General features: G+C 47.8%; 1 protein-coding gene across 2 annotated transcripts in view; it reads left to right on the top strand.

Moving 5' to 3' along the window:
• Positions 1-8089, top strand: part of LOC122714398 (transcription factor Sp9-like) — a 75159-nt gene that overhangs the window by 41356 nt on the left and 25714 nt on the right. The window contains exon 1 of one of the 2 annotated variants that reach the window (XM_043935698.1): positions 7442-7545. The exons of the other annotated variant lie outside the window; for it this stretch is intronic. The gene's annotated coding sequence lies outside the window, so the exon portion shown is untranslated. Of the gene's footprint in view, positions 1-7441; positions 7546-8089 lie in introns of those variants that run through there. 2 annotated transcript variants of the gene reach the window in all.

The following is an 8089-nucleotide window of genomic DNA, read 5'->3' as shown; positions in this document are numbered from 1 at the left end:
CGCGGACGTTTACAAGGGGGGAGGAGGGGGGGAGGGGGGGGGGAGATAGAGGATAATCGAGCGCAATTTCTTGCCTCTTTGCTTTGAAGCGGTTTCACACCTCGATCGTTTCCTCTTTCTTTCCTTCCCTTCCTCTCTCCCCCTCGACCGGCCGCAAACCTCATCGAGCCCCCATCGCGGCTTCGAGGTAAAAGGTTAACTTGATAACCACGCGGTAACCGCGGGCCTAACCGCTGCCAGGCCCAGCCGGCCGGCCCGTGTCCCCTCCCTCCCTCCCTCCCTCCCTTCCAACTTCAACGCGAGCCAACACGTACGGCCAACTACCGTAAGAAGAACCCTGTTGGCCGTGTTTTCCCTTCGCTACTTAGAACCCGTGATTGCGGTCTCAACGACCGACTTACCATCCCGACGTACTTTAAACGGCTGCGTTATATCTCTCGGTAATTGGCGCGCGTTCTCTCTTCTTTTTTCTTTTCTTACCCGTTCGATAAATGTTTGATCTAATCTTCTTCGAGAAAAGAGACAGAGAGAGAAGAAACGTTTAATCGTTGGATATTGAACGGATCGGAGAAAAGGTGGTCGTGTCGAGTTTACTTGTCACTTTCCGATTTAACGCCTACACCTGTATCGCGTGTATACATCCTGTTGCATTAGCAGCCTATTTGTAAAGATCGGAGCCACCCGCGGCCCGCAACAATGCCGCGAAGGTGTGTTCGATCGGGAGGCGATCTTTTCGCAGCATGCGCCTTCCCAGCGGGTGGCCGCTCGTTCCTCTCGTCTTCGGTCGCTCCTCGTCGAACACTTCCCGTTCCTCTCGTTCGTTCGTCACGGTTCCAATCGTTCTTCGATTTCATAAGCTCCTCTCCAGTCAGAGTCGGACGCTTAGAATCGGGCATCGAATTTTTTTCGAAAATAATTTCTCTCCTCGAAATCCTTTAAATCGAAGGGCTTTACGTACAATCTTTTGTAATTACGATACTTTTTGCTCCTCCTTATTCTCGTTGGCAAAAAACGAAAAAACATTCTTCAACTCGTTCTCATCGTTCCTCGTCGTTCCTCGTCGTCGATTCGCTTTGCAAGTAAGTCCGTGTATTGAGTCTCTGGATCGAGTCTCGAGATCGAGGGGATCCATTAGCCGTTATAGATCGTTGCATCGAGATACGGGCACTACTTATGTATATCATCCTCGATCCGGATGTAGCGTCACGATGATTAGAAAATTGAATTGTCCGCTCGATTTTATCCTTTCTTTTCGGGATTCGTTCTTTCGAAAAAAAAAAAAGAAAAATCATTTGTCGCGTAATTTTATTAATATGGAAAATCTCGTCTCTCGAAAACTCGAGTGTTAATAATCGATCGATCGTTAATTATTTCGTTATATTTTCGTTGCAATTATCTCACCCGTATACGAAGCCATAAATATCCATAGAATAATAAGATATGCTCCTCTTTGATAAGAGCAAACTCTCGGTTAATGCATAATATAAATGTGTGTCGCATGCAGGAGAAACTACCACGTCGTGTCGCGGTGAATTATTTCCTCCGTAGTATCTGCGACAAAACCAAGATATCTCTTGGTCTCTTTGCAAAATTATATAAAGAAAAGAAGAAAAAAAAAAAAAATGAAAAAGAAAATGAAAGGAAAAGTTTTTTTTTTTCTCCTTTTTCTCCTATACCGACGGAGGAAAGTTACCAGAAATCTAACACTAGATTTACCGCGAATGCAAAGAGACTCGGTGGAAAGCGGGGGTGGCTCGTGCGATATCTTGGCCGGTCCACAGATAGGCTTGGAAGATAACCGGCTTGGGCGGTTGATTTAATGCGGCGGCGGCGGGGGTGGCTCTCTGATATTTTAATACGACGGGGAGCGTGATGCTCGGTCATCCATCTCTAACGCCACGAGAACTGTTAGTGCGTGTGCACGCTCGATTTTGCATACGCGGAAATCACGATGGATCCCGCGTGTTCACGTGAAGTGCACGGAAAACCCCGTTCCTCCTCGGCCAGGAAGGAAGACGGTTTGTTACTATTATCTTCGTTCCTGTCTATACAATGCCCGCCCCCAATTTCGCTCCTCGATAAAAGCGGGAAATGTTTGACGAATGGTCGAGCCAAGTCGGGCAGCGCATGTAAAACGATTCACCAACGCGTGCGTTGAAATCGCGCGTTGATCTTTTCGCGGGAAGAGAATCGGGTCGATCGATTTTGCAATTAGTAGAAAATTTTCATCGTCTCACGAAGTTTTAAAAAAACTCGATCGAAGACGCGATGATTTCAAATATCTTTTTTTAGATATTTTATACATTTTTACACGTTTATTCATAATATAATATACGCGAAATTCGTTTTTTATCTTTGTTTTTTTTAAAAAAACAGAATCGCAGGATCGATAGGAAAATAACATTTACGACGTAAAGAGGAGATTTATTTCTAATAATCCTCTCTAATAAACACGCACCTCGAAGCAAAAAGTTAATAGGATTATCGCCTGGCACGATAATTGTATTTACATTCGCACAATAACAAGAAACGAAATTCTGTGTCTAATCCTCTTTGGTAAACGTGCGTTTTCGAGGTAAAAGTTAATAGGATTATCTACGATAATCCTACGATCGAAACAATTCGTTCTCGCGTATATAAATATTTCGCTTTCATTCGAACACGGTACGCGATCGGGCGAGCATATTTATATTATCTCTCTTCTTGCCGTGCGGGACGAGCGTGCGAACGAACGCAACGTGGACGTTGCTACCAGCATCAAGATGCTCGTAGATCGTGGTTCTAGGCATTTCTCTCTCGATTAGGTTCCCACATATTAGCCGAGCCACCCCCGCGACGTCCACGTCCCGGGCCTCGTTTCGTACACACGGTGCCCTGTTCGCTCGCGCCGGCTCAACCAACGTTTCGACGTTGTTTTTTGTGTCTGGCGGGCCCCTGGCCGGCCAGGTCCATGGTCCGCCACGATTTAGTGGCCCTAATTGCAGGGTTCAGCTATTTAATTACCGGGTTCGGGCCACCGCGCCGTCCCCGGCCCCCCTCTCTCTACACTTGCCCCGGTCAAAATGCGAGTACATTCATACGCGAGCACACGTAGATGCGTTTCGGCCTAACGTGTATCCACCCACAAAGGGAGATATATATATATATATATATAGAGAGAGAGAGAGAGAGAGAGAGAGATGGTCGATCTCTCGCGCGACAACTTGAATACTTATTCATTCATTTATTTATTCATTTATTTCATCTCCACACGCTTCGTACATTCCTCTTCTCTCGTAAAAGTTGTAAAAGAGACTCTTCTCTCTGCGAGACGGGGGGGACATTTCGAAATGCGATTCTCGATATTTCGATGGATGGATGGATGGATGGGTATATAGATAGAGAAGCGTGGAGGATTAAAGCGGACGTGTCGTGTATATTCGTGTGAATGGGGCACGATTCCCCCCACGGTGACCCCGGAATCTTTCAATCCTCCCTAATAACAGGGTACAAATCGGCACAAGAAACATAGGGCAAACTCGGAGCTCTCTGCACGGGGCTACCAAATGATTGATAAGTCCATAAAGTCCATCCCGCGCCTCCTCCCGTGCCTCGTTTCCATCCATTCCGTCCCGTTGTTGGTTGGCGTTCGTCGATGGTCGGTCCGCAGCTTGTTGATGCGCCACGGAGCGCGCGTACACGGCAACGGGGTTAAGGACGTGCGTGCCACGATTTTTTGGCCGCGGGTGACGCGGTGACGAGATGATGACCGACCCCGAAACTTGGAATCATCGTGATTACCCCGCCCGCGTAACCCGTAATGCGGGCCAAAACCGTCGTGACCGAACTGCCACCGTGCCGTGCAACGCTCCTCCTCTTTCCTCTCCCCTTTCTTTCCTTTTCTTCCCCGATTCTTGCCCAGTATCGTATAGCCCACTTCCATTCGCTGATTTGTATCATTAAACCCAAAGACGATCGCCTTTCGTCTCTCCTTTCTCTCATTCTCTCGTTTGAATTTTTATATATTTTCACAAATGGTGCGTTTTCATTATCGAGTATATATATATATATGTGTGTATCTCTTTCGTTCGATCGTGCCTATTTCTCCTTCCTCCCTTCCATTCTCTGATTTGTATCATTAAATCCAAAGACGATCGCCTTTCTTTCATTCTCTCGTTTGAATTTTTAGATGTATTCTCAGATGATGCATTATCGAGTATATATGTATCTCTTTCGTTCGATCGTGTCTATTTCCCCTTCCCCCCTTCCATTCTCTGATTTGTATCATTAAACCCAAAGATCGCCTTTCGTCTCTCCTTTCTCTCATTTGAGAATTTTTATATATTCTCACAAATGATGCGTTTTCATTATCGAGTATATATATATATATGTGTATCTCTTTCGTTCGATCGTGCCTACTTCCCCTTCCTCCCTTCCATTCTCTGATTTGTATCATTAAATCCAAAAACGATCGCCTTTCTCTCATTCTCTCGTTTGAATTTTTACGTATTCTCAGATGATGCATTATCGAGTATATATGTATCTCTTTCGTTCGATCGTGTCTATTTTCCTTTTCCCCCTTTCATTCTCTAATTTGTATTATTAAACCTAAAGACGATCGATCGCCTTTCTCTCATTCTCTCGTTTGAATTTTTATATATTCTCATTTTTATATATTCTCAGATGGTGCTTTTTCATTATCGAATATGTATATATGTATCTCTTTCGTTCGATTGTCTCGATTCGCATGGTGGAATCGTATAGTAATGGTAGAACTCGTCGATCGATCCCTTTCTTCTTCTTCTTCTCTCTTCCTCCCTCTATCGCCAGGCGTTTCACGAGCACTTTTTCCCCCTCCCCCGTTACGTGTCCGGCTTTTTTCGAACGTCCTCAGCGAAAACGAATGTTTTCCCCTTTCCGGGAGGGGGGGTTGATGTTACGATCGACGGATTCCGGGAACGAGACGTAAATTTCTTCCTCTCTTCACGAAACGGAACGGCGCGAATATAAATATAAAATAGGGGGAGGAACGAAGGAAGCTCGAGAAACGAGGAGGAGAGATACGAGATTCGAGGGTTTCGAGGATCGATTAACCCGGCCGACGAGAACCGCCATTCCCGCCCTTGAGAACGCGCGAGAGAGAGTTTTAATTGTAGGCCGCGGCCTACCGTGGGGGTAGGGAGGGGGAGGCTATTATTCTTTCTCTCTCTCTCTGTCTCTCTCTCTGTCTCTGGTCTCCGCGGCGATCCGCGGCTCGAGCAAGGGAGAAGGATGTAATAACAGAGCGCTGGAGCCCGCTCGCGCACTCAGGAGAAAAGAACGACCGTCCGTCCGTCCGTCCATCCGTCCGTCTGGCAGTTTCATATTCCGAGGGAACGCGCGACTCTCCACAATTTTTCATCTCGCATTCTACGCCTCCTCTCCTCTCTCTCTCTCTCTCTCTCTCTCTCCAGTCCCTCATTCATCATCCCTTAACGCGGTTTACGTCATTCTGGAAAAGCTGTTTGGCGCCACCGCTCCCAAATCACACATCGCGTCCTCAACCTTAATTATAACTCACTCGGGTTAAACAGGAAATTGGAAATCGTTGGTCTGTCCAGAAGGAAGCGAAATATAAAATTACGATCGAGAACGATTGAGACGCGTATGAAAAGGGGAACAAGAAAGAGAGGGGGGAATAGTATCGCGCAAGATAAAAGTTTGAAGGTGCGCCCAACAACCGTCCCTTGAACCGTCCCGCTCGGGGAGAAGACTTTGTCGGCGGGGCAAATATCCTTGGTGTCGGACGCGGCAATCCTTTCGTCCCTTCCGCAACGTTCCTCCTCCTGCCGGGTGGTGAATGAAGGATCACACGCGGTTCCCACTGTATCGTGTTACACACTCTGGCCAAGGGAGACGAGGAGGAGGAGGAGGAGGAGGAGGAGGAAAGAAGCAGAAAGAAGCACTTTGGCATTATGCGTCCGGGGGAGAATACGAATCCATTCACCGGCAATCATCCGTTCACCCAAGCGTTCTCTCTTTCCCCTGCCGCCCCGGTTTCATTCAATCCCCTCCCCTCCGCTAAAGTCCCTAAGCTCGAGCTAATTCACACTGAAACGGGAAACGTTTCTCGCTCGTGGGGGGGGACGGCTTTCCAACAGCTTTCCAATCGAAAAGATTCTCGATCGATCGCGAAACGATCGATCTTTTAACGTGGAGTAGAAAGTCGACTCGTGGGTTAAATGTCGCGGTTACGTTATACACGCGATATCGCAAGTATCTCGAGTTGCGAAACGGTCGGAGAAGAGGTGGGTTAGGTATCGAAGATTATTCGAACAAGGATCTAATCTTCGATTCGAAGAGGAAAATGGAGGGGGTGGAATTACACGGTGAAGATAAGAGGGAGACGTTGGAATTGGAGTAGAGGAGAGTAATCGATAAATTTCTCGACGCGAAATATACGCGATATCATTAGCGTGTATACGATATCGGCGCGTTGGGGACGATCGAACCCTTAAAAAGTTGGCGGCGTAAGTTACGAGCATTATTACGGATAGATGTACCCGTATCCCTGCTATTACGCGTTACGCTGTTACTTTATCGCGTCCATCTCGAGATTCTTTTCTCGCGAGCCATCCTCGCCTGGCTTTTAATCGAGGCTATAACTCAACGATACCGTGAGGAGGTGGGCCGTGTTGTTTAACTTGCGACAACCGATAACCGACCATCTTCTAAACGCGCAAAAATTGAATTAACCGCCGCCTCTTGGACGACGAAGGGGGAAGGAGGGTACTCGACTCGACAAATTGAATATTTTAATTTATATTGCCGTCACGATAAATTGAATTCCCCGTACGAAGCAAACGCGACACTACTCCTCCTCGATACAACTAATTAATATTACCGTCGATTTCCACTTTTCACCTACTTGCTCGAGCCACCGAATTCCATCCAAAGATTACCATCGAAAAATCCGTGAAATCGAAAAACCTGTTCCCCCTCTTGAAACGACACGCTAATACGTCTCGAGTCTACTCGTACTTATCCGCCTCCCACGCGCGTGACCCCGAACGAGTCGGTGCTTCGGCAAGAAGAAGAAGAAGAAGAAGAAGAAGAAGAAGAAGAAGAAGGAGAAGAAGGAGAAGAAAAGAGGAAAGGGAGGATATTGGGAGCCGAAAGGGCTGGTGATGTGAAAGGAACGGTTAGAACGGAGCCGAAAAAGACGAGGAAGAGGAGGAAGAAGAGGAGGAAGAGGAAGAAGAGGAAGAAGAAGCGGTGGTCGCGGGAGCGAACCACGTGATCGCAGCGCGTTTTAATTGGTCGGGAGTGTGCGGTGGAGGAGGAGGCAGACGGAAAGGGGGGGAGCGGGGAGGGTTCGTTAGGGTTGCCACGAGGATTAGACAATCGCGAGGTCGTACGAGGAGGACCGTTGCGAGGGCGGGCGCTGCCTCTGCCCCACCAGCAACACCTTCCAGGATGGATACACACTTGTGGGAATTCCTGCGGGACGTGGCCGACCACTGGCGTTCCAACTCGCACACGTCTCGTACGCGTGTTCCCTTGCATACCCCCGTTCACCCGCGAAAGGTAACGTGGCACCGTGGTGGTAGAGAGAGAGAGAGAGAGAGAGAGAGAGAGAGAGAGAGAGAGAGAGGAGGAGATCCGCCTCCGTGGACGCGGTTTTCTTCCACGTAGGGGACGAAAAAGCTCTCAGTTATAATTGTTGCACGCCGCGAGCTGCACCTCCAGTCCCAAGTGTAATTGCCGACACCCCTTCCGGAAATCGGGAACGCGATTCGTTTCCTCCTCCTTTCTTCGCGCGTAGAGGAATCGTTTACACCGAGGGGATGCCTCGTGGACAACGTTCTTTCCCGTTCTTTAACGTTCTCGTCTTGGAGTTTAAACAATGCCGCTTAAACAGTGCAGTTGAGTTGGATTAAGTTTTTACCGATAAGAGATAATTTGCAACAAATTTGACTGACTGGTGCGCAGTACACACGCGATATATCTCTCTATAAACGGTGTAAACGGGACTTGATGCGAAGATACGAAGGATGAATTGCGCGTATCAATACACGCATCATCCGGCCCACCCGCAAAACGTTATCGCCATGCCACCGACGGCCGTCCA

The sequence above is a fragment of the Apis laboriosa genome, unplaced genomic scaffold, assembly GCF_014066325.1.
Source record: "Apis laboriosa isolate Shangri-la unplaced genomic scaffold, ASM1406632v1 scaffold29_cov151, whole genome shotgun sequence".
Taxonomy (NCBI): Eukaryota; Metazoa; Arthropoda; class Insecta; order Hymenoptera; family Apidae; genus Apis; species Apis laboriosa.
This window is presented reverse-complemented; position numbering and strand designations above follow the sequence as displayed.